Source organism: Siniperca chuatsi, linkage group LG6, assembly GCF_020085105.1.
Source record: "Siniperca chuatsi isolate FFG_IHB_CAS linkage group LG6, ASM2008510v1, whole genome shotgun sequence".
In the NCBI taxonomy this organism is placed as follows: Eukaryota; Metazoa; Chordata; class Actinopteri; order Centrarchiformes; family Sinipercidae; genus Siniperca; species Siniperca chuatsi.
In genome coordinates this window covers 9,538,120-9,551,655 of record NC_058047.1, presented here as the reverse complement: position 1 = coordinate 9,551,655, position 13,536 = coordinate 9,538,120, and the positions used below count along the sequence as shown (strand labels likewise).

General features: G+C 38.8%; 1 protein-coding gene across 1 annotated transcript in view; it reads right to left on the bottom strand.

Moving 5' to 3' along the window:
• Window positions 1-13,146, bottom strand: part of fcho1 (FCH and mu domain containing endocytic adaptor 1) — a 63,078-nt gene extending 49,932 nt beyond the window's left edge. The window contains exon 1 of the mRNA XM_044198908.1: window positions 13,019-13,146. The gene's annotated coding sequence lies outside the window, so the exon portion shown is untranslated. The remainder of the gene's footprint in view (window positions 1-13,018) is intronic.
• Between the last annotated feature and the right edge of the window lie 390 nt (window positions 13,147-13,536).

Genomic DNA, 13,536 nt, shown 5'->3' with positions numbered 1-13,536 from the left:
TCACTGAAAAATTTATTAAAATCATGATTATGTGACATTTGTTGGGGTCTGTACCAAACAAACATGTTTTCTTACTTCTGGAGAACAAGATTTGTAGTCCCTCATTGATGAGGGACTACACCATCTTGTAGATTTGTAGGTCATGGCATCTGTGCAGCACTACAGTACTTCATTATAATGCTGCTTTGTCACACATTTTATTTTTATCAAAAAATTGCAGCTTCTGCGATTTGGATATTGCACTTGGCCATATTGCGATATTGATAATATTTCGATTAATTATGCAGCCCTTCCTTAAACCAAACAAACCAAAGGGGAACACAGCTAATAAGTGAAGTGAGATTTCTAAAGGTTACCAGCCCACAGCCAACAAACACTTTCTGGGCAGATTTTCATGGCAAAAACCCATGCAGGGGGGCAGTGATCCTGACCAAACCACCAGATGGTTTTCAGGGGAGCAGAACGAGGGGACAGAGGGAGGACAACAGATAAAAACAGTCACATTGTGATGACGAGGGAGACAGAAGCCAATTGTTTTCTTCTTGCGACAGCTTGGTGCGCCATATTGAAACATACTTTAGATTTGAGCTAATTAGCCATTTTGTTTTAATCCTCATGTTTTGACACAGCACAATACAGAAACACAAAGACAGAGAGAGGTGTGCACTGGGACCCCATGTGGATACCAGCCACGGTGGGATGTATAGAAGTAGCTGACCTCCAGCATTCTCCATCTGGTTCCAACTAAACGTTCAGCTGAAATCAGCTCTGAGGTAAACAAAGCCCAGAGAAGAAGTGGGACACACTGTGTGACCTTGATTCCTCATGCTCAAGATCATTTTTTATTCAGAAATTAAATGCCCGCACATATTTTGGTCTTGCTGTGCGTGTCCCCATGCACATATGGTTTAACCACAGCAGCAAATCTCAACCTACTGCAGACACAAATACTAAACCGTAAGAAATCTAAACAGATACACACAGAGGAGACAACAGAGGAGAGGTTGGAAAACTTAAATATTAAAATTAATATTAAAATTTTGAGTTGCCTCAGTGCATCGCTCTCATTGCCAGTGTCTACTATAAAAAGACAGGAATTAGAAATGCACTTATATATATATATATATATATATATATATATATATATTTGTGGCTGATATATTATTCTCAGATAAATGAGAAAATAAAATTATTGTTATTGTTCCAATAATGGATAATTTAGCCAAGTAACATGGAGTCTTTTCTTCAACAGCAGCAGGTGTAATCATGTCACAGGCAGACAGATAAATTCATATTAGTTTCAATGCTGCGTGTTAGCGCTTGTGTTAAGGGAGAAAAAGACAAAGTAGAATGTCAGGAAAAATTTCTTGTGTTAACTACAACTTGTTTGCAAAAATTGTACAAAAAGTGGAAAAATATACTCGTCAATACAAAAAGTTTGCCTTTATTGTCCTCTTCATGCTTGTGCAATTGCAAGAGCAATGTTATTGGTCATCGTATACTATATAGACCTCTGACTTTGTTGTGAGCAGTTTCATGTAGAAACTATCGGTAGAAAGAAAATAGTTCCTACATGAAACTGCTCACAACAAGGTCTGTGGATTATCTTGTATTTTTTTGCCACTTTGAGCACTATTATATTCAAAAACTGTGAACATCTCTACGGCCGATATCTACAAAACTCTGCAACTCACACCAAAATATTCTAGATGGATAAACAGCACCACAGGTAAGAGGAAAAATATGTATTTTTGATTTTGGGGTGAACTGTCCCTTTAATAAACATGACAAATGAATTCAACCATCACAGATTCCATTTCTTTCCAATTAAATAAATTACAGCTAATTGGATGTAGTCATGGGGTCTTAAGAAAAGGCAGCAAAGATGTTTCAACTGAACCAAGTAAACTGGGACTTGCGAGGAACAAACTCCTACACAGAGCTCTACTTCTGTAATAGTCGATCCAAACTGATTTCCTCATCATTATCTAGCCTTTTTTTTATTATCTTTTACTTTTTAAATAGTGAAGGTGCAGGTTTTATGATAGAGGAGAGGACTGTTCAAAGATGAGGCTAAATTGAAGAAGAAGCAGAGAAAAAAATGGTCACAGAAAAGAATTGTCTTCAGGCACTCTTAGGCAGAGTAAGGAGCAAGGAGAAGGTCAATTAAAAAGGTCTTTATTTAGTCTAGTAAATCATTTAAAACGTCAACTGGTTTCCACCTAACAGGACCTTCCTCAGGACGGAAATAAGAGCAACAGCCATGCTAGCAGCTAAATGAGGCCGTGTTTAGACACAACAAAGATTGGAGCTAAATCCTAATTCACAACGACAAATTTAACATGCTGATGTTGAGCAAGTATAATGTTTACCATGTTGACTATCTTAGTTTAGCATGTTAGCATGCTAACATTTGCTAATTAGGACTAAACCCAAAGTACAGCTGAGACTGATGGGAATGTCATTAGCTTTGCAGATATTTAGTCATATGTATTGGACAAATTAAAAATGTGATCTGATGAAGGCTCTAAATTAAAAGTTAAGGCATCACCAAAGTTTTTACAATTCATCCTGAGGGGGAGGTGTGTACCAAATTTCATCGAATAGTTGAATAGTCGAATACACATTTCACTCAAAACCACAAATGTGAACCTCATGGTAGTGCTAGAGGAAAAGTCAGAGGATCACTAAAGTCAGTAGGATTCATCCTCTGAGGACCATGAATGCTTGTACAAAATGTTCATGGCAATCCATCCAATCATTATTGAGATATTTCAGTCTGGACCAAAGTGGTGGAATGGCAGACCAACATTACCATCCCTAGAGCCACGCCGTTAGCTATTCTGACACTTGTTTCCCATTAAACGCAAGCATAATTTAAAATGGCTACTATCCACGTCTTGTAATGTTTACATTCAATCATGCTTGATCGACCCTTGTTTTTTATGCTAGATGATTATGTGTGACAGGTCAAAGAGTCACACAAGCACACAGACGAGCAGAGAGAAAGCATGGAGAGACAGAGCAACATCATATTCACACAGATAGTAAAGTAAATAAAGAAAGGTTTGAAAGGTTTGAGGAGAGGATCATATTATCAACAGACAGAAAGCAGGTCAGTCAGAGAGACGAGCCAATCAGCCTTATCAATGGAGACACACTAACTTCTTCTCCTGTATCTGCCACCCTCACACTGCCTGACAACACCCAAATGGCTGCCATGAAAAATTAGGACTTAAGAAAAGCAGATGGGGAGGAGTGAAAGAAAGTCTTATACACAGACAAAAACTATCCAAAACCCATTTAATTCCTGCAGGAAATAAATGGTGCATCCCCTCCGCCCATACTAAGCATTTCTGTTTTAATTTCCCTTTCCTCTTTCTTTTGCCAGAGAGGGATCTACTAGAAAATGTCTCTCTGAATAAAGGGAGGGAGGGTAGGTCAACACTCCCGCCTCCTCACCACCTCTACCTGCCTCTCTCCCTCCTCTGGGTATTTTCATGACATGCACACAAAGTGCCCAACCCTTATAGGTTGACAAGACACCAAAAAGTACAGTCGCAGTGGTTAAACATTTCATTAGATTTCATTTCATTACATTTAATTTCATTACAGGTTATTTTACAGCTCAGTCTTAAACTAAATATTCTGCCTTCTCTCCCATGCTTGACAAATAAAATCTGCTACAAAAAAGGTTCCCTTCCTGAAGCAAGTTTTTCATAATCATCCAGACCAAAAAAAATAAAAATCATCATAAATGGAGGACATTTTACTAAAAAATACATCCCTTAGGTCCTCGTAGACAGGACAGCAAAACAAAAAAATGAACCTCATTCTCAATTTCACCTGGCTCACACAACAAGTCTGTCCTCCTCTGGAGTGCCATTAAACCTGCCAGTCTCTAGGGCTAATGGTAATGTTCCTGAACGTAACTGTGCACATAGGGATCTTTGTCTTTTGCTTAAATTATCCTTCACATAAGGTTCTACACTGTGGCTATTCTTTATTCTTTGAGAGAAGAGATGAGAGAGGTTGGACAGGAATTACTCCCCATGACTTTCCTAGCACTGTCAGTGAAAACGCTGGATAACAGCTTCCTCCTCTGGCTCAAAGAGCAAAATAAAAATGGAATTGGGTTAAATGTAATGACACAGCCGAGTGTGGAATAAAGATGCTTCACTAACCTCTAAACAGGCACATTTGTCACAAGCTCAGGGAGCAAAGCAGCAGGGAGATAGAAAATGACACAGAGAAATAGAGCAAAAAAGAAAAAGGACAGGTAGAGGTGAAAAATAGAGAGGAGTGAGGCGAGGTGGGTGGGTGGTGAGATTCAGAGATAAAAAAAAACCCCAAAAGCCATATTGCAAAATCAGACAGGTAAACATAAACAAGCCTCCAAACAGGTGAAGGACAAGATGAAAAGTGACATAGTGGCTATGGCAAGTGAGATGGATAAAAATTGTTCCCTAAAACATTCAGCAAATATTCAAAGCCAGGTTGAAGAGAGGTACATACAAAATTAGTTTTTTTTTTCTAAGAAAGAGGGATCATTACAGTTTGTATTTTATTTGCTAAAAATGGCTTATTTGCTATTTCAGCTTATAAACTGCTAGTGTTCATTAGTGTTGTTGTTGATCGTTGACAATGACAACAATCCTCATAATTTATTAAGAAACAAGACTAAGAGTCTACAGCCATACAAGTGGCTCTGTTAGGCTCTACTTTGGCACAGCGGTGCCTTAAGCTAAATGCTAACATCAGCATGCTAACATGACAATGCTAACATGCTGATGTTAAGAAGATATAATATTTACTGTGTTTGCCATCTTAGTTTAGCATGTTAGCATACTAACATTTTCTAATTAGCACTAACAAACTAATTAGCATTAACACAAACTACAGCAGAGGCTGATGGGAATGTCATCAGTTTTGCAGGTATTAAGTTTTTATTATTATTTATTATATTTATTTATTGGACACATTAAAAAATAGATCTGATGATGGCGCTAAATGAAAAGTTAAGGGATCACCAAAGTGATTACAATTCATCCCTTGGGCGACAGTAATATCTGCACCACATTTCAATGCAACCCATTCAATGATTGTCTAGATATTTCACTCAAAATCACAAATGTCAACCTCATGGTGGTGCTACAGGAAAAGTCGGGGGATCACAAAAGTCAGTAGGATTCATCCTCTGGCAACGATGAATGTTTGTACAAAATGTCAAGGCAATCCATCCAATAGCTGTTGAGATTTTTCATTCTGGACATTGCCATTCCTTTGCTAAAATGCCAAACTTTCATTGGTTTCAGCTTCTAAATTGTATTTTGGACATCTTTGGGTTTTCAAGTCATGTTATTTTGCAGACATTACCCTGGGAAACTGTGGTGGGCATTTTTCACTATTTAAAGCTAGGGTCGGTAACATTGGAGAAACTAGCAAGAGACAGCTAGATTTCCCTTCAGCCCTCCCTCCAAAGCGACTCCTCGCAATGGGTGCACGGGAAGAGTGCGCATAGGTAGGCAGGCAGGTAAGCCAGCCAATCATTTCATTCAGGCCGAATTAAAAGAATGGATGGGCTTATTACATGACTGCGACAGCCACAGATACCGCATTTTTGTCTTCCAGAGCATTTGATTTATTGATGGCTGTCGGGACGTAAAGAGAATTTCAACAACATAACAAAAAATGCTTCTGAAATACAAAGAAAAATTATCTGTTGCACCCCTAGTGTCCATACATGTTTTTACAAAAACATCTTCAAAGTCATTACTATTTGAGATACCAGCAATGCAGTCAGATTTTTCTTATATTTATTTCTCAAGTGCAGGTGTGAGGCACTGAGAGAGGTAGGACAAGGACAAACAGACTGAATTTATAGAGCAGCTGGAGCCTTACAGAGAAGGTCTACTGCACTGCAGATCGACTTGTCTGTCCTTCAGAATTAGTTTTAAACCTGATTTGGCGAAGCGTGGAGGAGAGATCATTTTGTGTCAGGCCTAATTTCCCCTTCACCGCCACCGACAGTCTTCTACACTCCTGTGCCACATCTTCCAGCATGCGATGACTCACTGCTGCAGCTGGTATTTTAGAGCAAGACTTCAATGTGGAAGTTTAGTAGTTTCTTTCATGAAGATAAAACTGTACCGATGTCACTCATTTGAGCTTCTCTTTCCATTAGTCAGAACATGTTTTTGACACAAAAGGAGCACAACAACAAGCTTATTTCTGCATATTTCGATGATCCTTTTTATTTTTCCATCTCTTTCAACAACTAAATTCACCTCTCTGCATGATCACTAAAGACTGTCATGACAAACACATGAACTCCGGGGAGATCATTTGTGTCTAGTCAAGTCGATTTTATTTATATAGCTCAATATCACAAATCACAACTTTCCCTCAAGAGGGCTTTACAATCTGTATAGCATATGACACCTTCTATCGTTAGACCCTCAATTCAGATAAGGAAAAAAAAAAAAAAAAAAAAAAAAAAAAAAAACTAGGACAGGCTACACAAACACACAAGAGGCAAAGCTCAAGCTTACCATTCACACAGGTGTGGTAAAACATTTTACCTTTGGGGACAACATATGGTGGAGAGAATCTACGCTCAAAAGGTCCACTTACAACTGATTCTGAGCTTTCAGTGCATCTCATGGTCTTCATTCAGTGAATGGAGCTGGCTCAGGAGTAATCACCAACAATTTTAGGGCTCCGACTAATGATTATTTTTTATTATCGACTGATTTGCAGATTATTGCCTTGATTAATTGATTACTTTTTTAGTCTATCGAAAAAAATGCCCATTATAATATCCTAGCGCTCAAGGTGGCATCGTCAAATTTCTTGTTTCAGTCCAAAACTTAAAAATATTCAGTTTATTATCATATATGGCCAATAATATGAGCAAATATTCACATTTGAGAAGCTGAAAATAGAGAATATTTAGCATTTTTGCTTAAAATATGACTGGGATGATGAATCAATTATCAAAAAACTTGCTGATGAGTTTTCAATTGACTAATCAATTACTCAACTAATCGTTTCAGCGCTAAATTATTTCAATAATCGATTAATCATTCAAGTAATTTATTAAGCAAAAATGGAAAACATTCTCTGGTTCCAGCGTCTCAAATGTGAGGATTTGTTGCTTTTCTCCATTTTATATCATTGTAAAGTGAATATCTTTGGCTTTTGTACTGTTGGACTGCAATTTAAACACGTCTGCTTGGACTCCGGGAAAGAGCATTTTTTATTATTTTCTGACATCTTATAAACAAAAACATTAATTGATTAATTGAAAAAGTCAGTCAAACTTATGTATGAAGCTAAAATATAGATCCGATCAAGTGTCTGCATCAGACCCTGATCTCACTCAATATACAGTACCCTGGTGGTGATTCATTGTGTGTCTGTTGTGAAGAGAAAGATGATTGCTACAATCATCATCAACAAATTCAGCGCCCCCAAATTGTCAGCACAGCTCACAAAACCAAATGCGTCAACAAAAGCACTAAAACACTAAAACAACAGCCTGCACTTAACAATGACACACTGAAACCAACAATCACATCACCACCAACTTGATGACACCCTGTATTTAATGACTAAAGCATCTTCAGAAACACAGCGCAGACCTATTCTCTTAAAGCGATAAACAGGCTGCTTGGTGAACGTGTACTCGAGCCGTCAGTGACAGAGACCGAACGAGAGGAACAGTGAGACAGCAAACACAATAGACAGGAGGCAGTGAGAGAGAGAGAGAAGCAGAGTGATAAACACAACCCAGGCTGTCATCTCCCCATTGTCCTGGCCTGAATGTGCTTTTGTCACTGCAGCATACAACCCCAGTCCAGTCCAGTCTATGACTACGTCCCAGGCGGGCATCACTTCCAAGCCCTGCCATGACCAGCGGTGTGAGAGCAGAGAGCGCACAGCGTGACAGCAAACACTTTCACAATACACGTCGAGGTCCATACCCAGCTAGAGATGAGCATGTTTGCAGAAGTGCAGCTGTGAATTAAGACAGAGCTGAGTCCAACACTGCAGTTTATTGTTTCTGAGGAGATTAAGGACAAATTTCCAGCTCTTAGTTGTGTTCCAGCTGTAATTCTTTTCTAGTCTTAGTAACCAATTAACAAGGCTCTGTCTCATTTTTATAGCATCTAACATCTCTTTTGTGCAGCCACACTACATACAGTATATCTGATATTTGTTAAATGATTAAATTATCATTATGTAGTCCAACTGTAAATGAAGATATGTTTCCCTCCTTTTTTCTGTTGTGAAATTATCTCACCTTGAAATCACTGCCAATAACTCTCTGTGCTGCTAATAAGCCAACCGACAAAACAATTAGGGCTGTAACTAACAATTAGTCGCTTGTTTTGTATGACCAACAGTCCAAGCCCTCAAAATATTACATTTAAATTATGTAAAACAGAGAAAAGCAGCAAGTCCTCACATTTGAGAAGCTGGAACCAGACAAGGTTTGATACTATTATATTATTAAAATGGTTTCAGATAAATTTTCTGTCGACTGATTGATGGACTAATTGTTTCAGTTTTACTTATCTGATAACTGTTCTATGAATAATGAATAGGAAAAACATAAAACAGCATTTTTAAACAAGCAATTATGAACATCATTATGTACTCCAACTGTAAATGAATACACATTTAAGTCTGTCATTATATTCTGGGTTTCCCTCCTCGTGGCTGTAGCTGATTCCTTTTTAACTCTGAGGTAATTAAACAATCTCAAATTGAAATCACCCTTCATGCTGCTTTTAACCAATTTACCAAAAAAAAAAATGTCTCTTTATCTTTCACCTCTCCTTATCACTGCCTTTTGAGCACAGCACAGCATAAAATGAACCAGTAACCCAGAAATAGATCCAGGACCAGAGCGAGGGGGGGCGTGCTCCTCCATCCTGCCCCAGGACCCTCCCATCTGCCATGAGGAGACCTTGGCTGGGCTCATTCACAACCTCAGGCACAGGTCATGGTTTTACACAGGGTACAAGATTTCACAGCAGGATGTCACCTGTTGTCAATTAAAATTTTAGACATGTAATCATAACTGAACTCAGTTTATGATTAAATAAACTGCATTGTAAATCAAGAGCTCTGAATTGAAAGTATAACAAGTTTTGTTTGTGTTTTCATTACGTACTGTAACAGGTTAACTTGACTGTTTCCTGCCTCATATTTCCTGCCTCTGGGTTCTGCCCTCCTTGGCAAAGAAGAGGGAAGGCCTTGCAGCACTCTAGCCTACATATGAGAGGCTACACATGTATAATTCATATTTGTCATTGGTGCCATATAATGTGTTGTAGGAGAGCCAATAGGGAAAGAGGGAGGCAGGATCACAATAAGTAATAGTAAGATGATCCTTATGGGTCAAAGAGAGAGAAAGAGAAGTCATCAGGGAAGTTGAAGAGCCCGACTGATTAACTCTACATGGCTGCAAGCGTGTGCACATGAGCGCTCTTGCTTGTTTGAATATTCAAGCAAAAGGACTGCTCAGCAGGTTGTTGTCAGATAAAGCGTTGACTCGGCACAGGCATCTAATCCATTCAAATATAAATGCAAAACAGGGAGCTCTTCTTATTCAACTGCTTCATTCTTTTCTCCTCACCTCCCCCCCTTCTTTCTGTCAACCTCCATCGCTGATGTCTGGAGAGGTAAAACAGGCTCGAAAAAGCATCCGGCTTTACAGAAGTGTTTGTGGTTTATGGTATTCGTTGTGTGCTGCACAACTGTGAGGAAGAGGTAGCCAGTCAACAAAAGCTTGAGGGTGTCAGATGGCCAGCCTCTTCACTTTCTGTGACCACCTAAATGAACATCTGTAACTACATATCTCAACTGGAGTGACTCAAGTGTCCCTTCCTATACCTTCAGACAGCATTTATATTAATTTTGCTGTGATAGCACCCCCATTTGACTAAGACAAAAACAGAACAACACCAGTGAATCATAATACAAAAATCTAAATAACAGTCTGAAACTGTAACACCTGCTGTCACTGATCCTAAAATAGGTTCAAGCAAAATCCTGGGTTTAAAATTCAAAATGACCTCCACATCCAAGATAAAATCTCTACATGTTACCACTGGTATCTGAATATATCCAAGCTTCACACTGGATGTTAGTTAAGTCCTTTTACAGACTGTCCAACTCTTCACATTGAAAAATTCACCACACTGTTATCACCAATACCTTGGCACTACTGTGAATCCAGTAAACATGTCACACAGCGTGGAGTCACTGTTGAGATATTATTAGAACAATGCAATATGTTACGATGCAATATTTAATCTTTGGTATAATGACAATGCTAGCATCTAGCCTGCAGCTCACTCACTCAGCCAAAAATAATGGTATCTTATAGGATCACCAAAGTCATTAAGCATCCGCCTCTGGATACCATGAATGTCTTTACAAAATTTCATTGCAATCCATGTAATAGTTGTTGAGATATTTGGAGAGATCTAGACCAAAGTGGTCGATCGACCGAACAAAAAACAGGCCGACATTGTGGTCTAAGTATAATCATCCCTTTAGATATACTTTACTGGTGAGCCTCAACAGGCACTAGAAAACAGTGGCAAAGATTGTGCCTGTAAACTGAAGAGAGGTGGGAAAAGACAACTGTTCCTCCCAACACTGCCGCGCTTTTCTTTATTTAAAGATAGTGAAACACCCTCCCTTAACTCTGTCTCGTTTCTCTCCATCCCACTCACCCTGACTCACTGACTTTCTGAGCATTCAGCAGAGAGGTCTATCTCCTGTTCAAGTCAAGGCACCAGGGAGAATGTTGTTTACTTCTTCAAAAGACCTAGCAGCACTCAACTCTCAACTCCTGCCATTTGCTTTCAGAGCTAGAGAGAGAAAAACAATGCTGGCAGACAGTTTGTAACACAAAAAGACAGCTGTGCTGCAGTGTGAAGATGCAAATACTGTGGCTTATGCTATATGTTAAATCAAACATCTAACAGGCAGTCAAAGGGGACTTCCAGTCTAGTTGCTTTGGTGCAACCAGACAGTTGCTCCTACTAAAAGTTATGCAATGAAGCTTTTGAAGATATTTCACCCAATAAAATATTGGTAGAATCAAACAAAGCTGACAAATCTGACTATCTGTATATTTTTAAAGATTTTTATCACATTTTATCGCATTTGATAGCATAAAGTAGAGAGTAACAGGAAATGTAGAGGGGGGTACCCAGCCTGATTCAAATCAGGTATGTTGTGGTCATATCCAAGTAGACCACCGTGAAAACCCCAGTATGTATTATTTTATCATAAAATTTTGAGGCTTATCCTTGAAAATCTGCATTTTGAGTGTTTCTGAACCAGTCATTATTGAAAATCTAAGCATGTTTTACTCCAATGTTGACAAACATTAAGTTGTTGTACTGTTATATTCATATTAAAAGACCTAAAAGTTGAGTGAAGGCATGCTCCATTCCTGTATTTGGTATACAGGAGTGGGTCTGCCCGTCTGGATTACAGACTGTCTTTTAAGTTATAAAACAAAAAGGGCCTCTCTGCTAAAGGAGGATCCGTTCTGCAATGATACTGTATGATATTAAGGCACCATTGTAGTGCTGTCAGTTAAAAAAAAAATGACAGCAGGATACTACATTTCAATTCAAGACAGTATCAAACAGAATTATCATGTGATGGCCCAAAGAGTTCAACAATTTCTTATCAAAAGCTCTGTTTAATCTGATCCTTCCTGAGTAGAAATTTGTTTAAGAGCTGTGTCGGGGTTGGTATCACTCTCAAAACGTAGGTAAACAAATACCTGCCAGACCTAAGATTTCACATAGGATATCAAGGACAGACCAGTTAATACTTGCAGGCATGAAAAGCTCTCTCTCCATCTAACCTAGAAACCCCATAATGGGTCTCTGATCTCTGATGTCCAGCAGTAAACCCAGGGATGGTTCTGATTCAGTTTGTGGGCTTGCTAAATATTCAGTGTTTTCGCTTTTCCCAAGTAATACCCAAGGCAGCTAGTGTCACAAGCAAGCCTGATCGTTACATCTGCGTGGCTGATATTATCAGCCCATTTCAGCTTATCACAGATATATCTGCATCATAGTATCATGGCATATATGTTGGCCGATAAGCAACAAAACACTGCAGTTCAGAAATGGCAAAGATATATTTGAGGTAATGTATAAACAGTCCACAGGAAAGCACTGGCAAGTTTTTGTCAACTGTAAAATGTCCAGAACAGTACATACTGTATTGTGGTCATAAATCTTAGAAGCTCATTTTAAATGTTTATGTTCTACTGGCCAATGTATCATGAGCAGATTTTTTTTTAAACTCTCACATATAGGTGTCGACACCAGCCTCAAAAATCCTGTATTGGTAGGGCTCAAGTCATAGGTTCATATGATTGTATTAACTTCTCTAGTATGAATCCTCACTGCAAAAGAAACCCTGTCTGTCTTAGGATGCAGCACAATTTGACCAGTGAAATTCAGTGATATCCATTTCAACTCAAGCCCACTAACAGACCAAAGATCCACATCAGCTCCAAAAATTTAGTTAGCATCAGATGACAGAAATATCCTGAGTGGGAGCCATGTCAAATGAATTTATGTCAGTAGGTCTAATATCATTATTCAGCCCAATAAAACCCTGCCCCACCTTGGCAGATGATGCTAATTTTAAATCCCTCTATAGAAAGACTAAGATATTTAGGTTTTTTTAGAGTGAACATTACCTACTAAAGTTTAAATTCTGGATTTATTTTAAACTCATACAATCAAATGTCCCTCGTAAGTTTCTCCTTCAATGTCAGCTAAATTTCCCTCCGTTCATATGTCAAACATGTCTACTAGTGCTGCCAGTTTCAATTCAACAATGTCACAGCCATGCATGACCAACTCGATATTTTTAATAGCCTAGCGTTAGCTCAGTCTTTCGAGCCTATTTCTGAATTATATTCATGTCACAGAAGGAGGTACAAAGAGAAGGAATCATTCATTACCTGTATAGACTTTTCCAACAACGTTTATAGTACATTTTCCATCCCCAGCCTTTCAGCAGCCACCGTCCAACACTTGTATGCACCCTGAGCGGTTTGATCATAGTAGTAGAAATTCACCAGACAGTTTTCAGTGTGCGCGCACACTCCCGCCCAGCTCGACGCTGATTGGCTACTCCGCCAATCATTCAGAGAGAAACGTGTAGTAGGCATAGCAACCATAAAAAGGTGGGTCTTAGAGAGTATACTAGCAACCTATTGGGTTTTTGTTTCCAGGGTAACGCCCACAAAATACAGAGCTTAGAAATGAAATGTAAGGGACCTGAAGGACGTGGTTTCTGTAGTGTGCCTTTCTGGGCCAAGATCAAACAAAGGGTACGCAAAGTTCAGTCATTTAATAACTTCTGTAACCTACTTTACTGTAGCATGCAGCTTTCAACCCCCTTTTTAACTTCACGTTGTCTGAAAGTATCACATGTATATTATGTATCAGCCTATTCCAGCTCCTCACAAGAGGCTAT